Raw genomic sequence first — 4,588 nt, forward strand, 5'->3', positions numbered from 1 at the left:
AGTGGTTCCCAAACTTGGCAACTTTAAGACTTATGGACTTCAACTCCCAGAATTTTCCAGCCAGCTCTGCAGAGTTCTGGGAGTTGAAGTCCACAAGTCTTAAAGTTGCCAAGTTTGGGAACCACTGGCATAATGGAACTTGATCACAAGAATGCTTTTATCTTTAGGGCTATATTTAAGCATACTCAACTTAGAACAACTCTCTATGGAATAGCAGGAAGAAAAAGCAACTGATCCTTGTTTCTCTCTGTTTCACAGGTAATCTATGGTAGATTTACAAATCTCTTCCGCAGCCCATTTGGAATCTAAAGAAATCATAGCTTCATTTCCACTTCTACAGTGATCTCTATTTTATTGCCCATGTTATTTCAGATACTAAGAAACAAGAAGCTTGAATTACTCAACATGCTTAATGCATCCATATTGCTTCTACCATAAGGCAAAGCTGACTATACACCATAGTTTATAGGCTTAGTTTATATATCCAGCAGTGATATAGGAACATATAAGCTGTAGGAACCACACTGAGTCATCGAGACTCTCTGAGTAGTCAATGGTTTTTGTAGTCTGATTAAGGCATACCTTTCTAAACCAAAAAAATCATGGTTTTCAATATATAATGGTTGCTTTCACACAATACTTTAAACAAAAAGCCATGCAAACCATATTATGGCTTAACGCAATGTCTAAAGCTAGTCATTATATCCCTTTGAGCCAGGCATTGTTCACAATCCAATCTATCCTGGAGAATTAATGAAAGTGGAAGCAGGAATAATAATATTCATGTTCTCTTGTGTTCCTGGAGGAAATATGGGATATAAATATAAAATAAGGAACTAGTTCCAAAGGCTGAAACTAAGAAAATGTTATTCAAATGGATTTATCCATCTACAGGTCTTCTGTATTTTATTTATACATACATATAAATACACACACATATACTGTATAACAGAAGAAAAAGTTTACAAGTTGATTCTTGAAAGCTCACTCAAAGAATCCTTTATTTGAATAAATTGTCCCATAGCAAAACTATTCCAGAACATGGTATTCTAAAAATAGTGTTTACTATTTTTATTTTTTGGGGGAAAGGTTTTCAAAGTGAAAGACAGTTTTGGCTGAAATAATGGTAGAATATAATTTTAGGACCAAAATTCTAATTTTTGTGTGTGTTTGGCAGCAATCATACAACGTGTGTGTGTGTGTGTGTGTGTGTGTGTGTGTGTGTGTGTGTGTGTATTCTAAATATGCCCCCAGAAGACAAAATACTTATTTTTTAAGTAGTCATGCACATGATGTGTTTGAAATTATCTGCAAGAACTCTAGAATCAATTCTGCCACAACCAGCCAAACTACTCATTAAAGAGTTGATATCTATCAAGCTGTTTGGTATGACTGGTTATAAAAACAAAATCCCTGTGATCATGAGAATGTTCTGCGTACCCCACATTTTGGTAGGATGTTCTACTAATATTTTAAAATACTCGGATAGTATTTCTTTCATGACTGTGAGGAAATGCCAAAAAACCACAAAAGAAACTAGCTTTAAGGGATAAGGCATTTTCTCACACAAGTACAAGTTTGTTTTCTTTCTTTCTTTCTTTCTTTCTTTCTTTCTTTCTTTCTTTCTTTCTTTCTTCATGAATAAATGGATGGATAGATGGGTTAGATAAGCTTCTGATAAAATTAAGCCAGGAAATAATGGCTATATATAATAGAAAATGTTGAGCCAGAAAGCTCAGATAATAAATGTCCATGAACAACAAAGTTACCCTCTTGGGTATATGTCCTGGATTCCAAAATCTAAAATGGAAGATTGGGAAACAGCCACAAAGCTTAGTTAAACAATCACATACAATGAATGTGTGTGAGAGAGTGCAAAGTGGTGATGATCATCAACTGAAGGTTTTCTCTGTCCAACCCAAAGGAATGTTGGAAAGAAAAGATTTTGGCCAGTCTGCCTGTCAGCATGATAACCTTCCAAAAGAGAATGGAACCAAATTCAGTATATATGTGTGTGCTTGGGTGGGATAGGGTGAGAAGCCACAAAAGGAAAATGAGCTGGATCTGGACAATGGATGGACAGTGTAATTGAGGAAAAGCCAGCTCCTCACTGCATCCCTCATATTGAATCCTGCCAAGCCATCAGTTCTTTATCTTTCCTCCCTGTTGTCAAAATGGCCCAGAGCTGAGAGTAGTATTAAGGGTTGGAGAGAATTCTAGAAGTTGTGTTCTACTAGCTTTCCTTACCTTGTTTGACTTAGTAAGATCCAGAGCCATCCAGCCTGCCTGCTTGCTTTCCCTCCCTCCCTTCTTCCTTTCTTTCTTTCTTCCTCCCTCTCTTCTTCCTTCCTTTTTTCTTTTCCTTCCTTCCTTCCTTCCTTCCTTCCTTCCTTCCTTCCTTCCTTCCTTCCTTCCCATAAATATGAATGCTGTGTTTGTAGCCAATATTCCAAGTCAGATATCTCTTAGGTATCATCACAGAGCTACTTCTAAAAAGACTTGACATTGTTCACTGTTATTTATAATAATATAATGTTCAAACCCCCCCCCCCCCACCTTCTTTCTGGGAGGAGGAAGAAGCTTATCTTTCCCCATTGAAATGCAAACTACACTATGTCATTCATTTGCAACCAGCAAAGCTGGGGTGGGGGAAGGGAACCCATTTGGGGGGGGGGGGGATAGCTTAAAAAAAGGTCTAACAAAAATAATCATGATTTTCCAGGCTAATTTTGCAGTTTTTACAAGATGGCCTTAATATTCACAATATGAATGCATTTTTGGATTTTACATAATGACTTTTATCAGAAAGTTGGATTCTGCTTCTTAAATCTAATTGCCAAGTGAAAAGTAACAGACTAGAAGAAGCAGATTACCTTATCAAAGTGCAGCTCCTGAATATAGAGTGCAATAATATAATGTCTCCTCACCACCTAGGATTTTTTTTAAAAAAACCTCTAAAATCCAAGGCATAAAACATTCACTAGTACAGATCTGGATCTTTAGAGATGAGAAAGAAGTGAATTTTCATGCATTTCTTCAAATAGCAAAAAGGCTCAGTTGTAATATAATGATACCTACCTATTTAGATGATTACAAAGGTCTTCTCAGTTCATCTCTCTTTCTCTCCACACCCCAATCACATTTCAAAACCCATAAATTCTGAGAAACTACCTGGAATGAGTCATGGATAAATTATTTGGTGTTATATGCAGCTGATTTCTAGAAAATGGGAAGCCAGGAGTCCATTTGCTTATATGGCATTACTACTGAGTCCTGTAGAACAAGAATATACAATCTACAGCCCACTTATATCCCTTGAAAGATTTCAACCAAATTATATGAGAAAGAATCAAATTATTAAATCAGAACAAATCTATCCTTACTCCAGCTTATGGTTTGGAGTTGCTGGCAAAAGTTGGATTTGTCTTCCAATTTTTTTTTAAAAAAACTCTCTTCTCTAGAAAACTGCCATGGTGAATATAATGCACATTTAAAAGTGCATATTTAGGTTTATACAGAGCAGGGGTCAGCAACCCACTGCTCTGGAGCCGTATGTGGCTCTTTAATACCTCTGCTGTGGCTCCCTGTCACTGGTCGGCTCCACAATTGATAGGGCTTTAGAGGAAAAAGGATGTTGCACTAGGAGGAGAATCTATGGTGGGGAACTGACTTCCAGTCAGCAGAGGAAAAAGGAAGCCGCACTAGGAGGAGACTATGATGGGGGGACTGGACTTCTGGTTGGCTCTAGAATTGAACGGGGGGGCTTGTGGTTAGGACCTTTGTAGCTCTTTGTGTGTTTAAGGTTGCCAACCCCTGATACAAAGGATCCAGAAGACTTATTGTGTCCATCATTCCAGATGCATATTGACCGATACTGCATTAATTGTTGCCCCCCCCCCCTTAAAGACACTTTGTGAATCACACAGCTATGTGGATGGGTTCTTTAGGATCAAGTGTTCCTTGAGAGTAGGCTTATGAATAAACATGAATAAAACTGATGTAGGTTTATAATATGCAAAGTGGTCTAGTAAAATCCAAACAATGTAGGGCAGCTGAGAAATTCAGATCCAAATTGAAAGAAAGAAGAGTGATAATTCTTCAAAATATTGGGTGCTTTGTTTCAAACAAGGCTAGCTATGACCCTCATCAAGGATGAAGGCTTGTTGACTTTTAGATTGATTACAAACTATTGTTTCTGTGGTATGCAGACTTTATCTTATAAATGTCTACCAAGATTCTTCCAAACATGAGACACTTGTATCTAACTACTAGGAAAAGAACACTTTCCTTTGGAAAGGTGTTAAACACACCTCTCTTCTGAAGCAGCCCAATCAGATTAACCTAGATCTTCATGGGTTAATCATGCATAATAGAAACCAACCTTTCTTAATTTTATGTCCTTTACAAGTGTTGAGATTTAGAAAACCAAATTGTTGGAGAATTTTGGAAAGCAATCCCAACAGGTTAGAGATAACTGAGATAGAAGAATGCATGGGATGTTACTTCCTTTTTGTCTGAAAGTTGTACTCAAAATCTGTCCTGCTTGATCCCTGTTAAGAATGAGAAAAATCAGCCAGGCCCCATTTCC

The sequence above is a fragment of the Thamnophis elegans genome, chromosome 1 (assembly GCF_009769535.1).
Source record: "Thamnophis elegans isolate rThaEle1 chromosome 1, rThaEle1.pri, whole genome shotgun sequence".
NCBI lineage: Eukaryota > Metazoa > Chordata > Lepidosauria > Squamata > Colubridae > Thamnophis > Thamnophis elegans.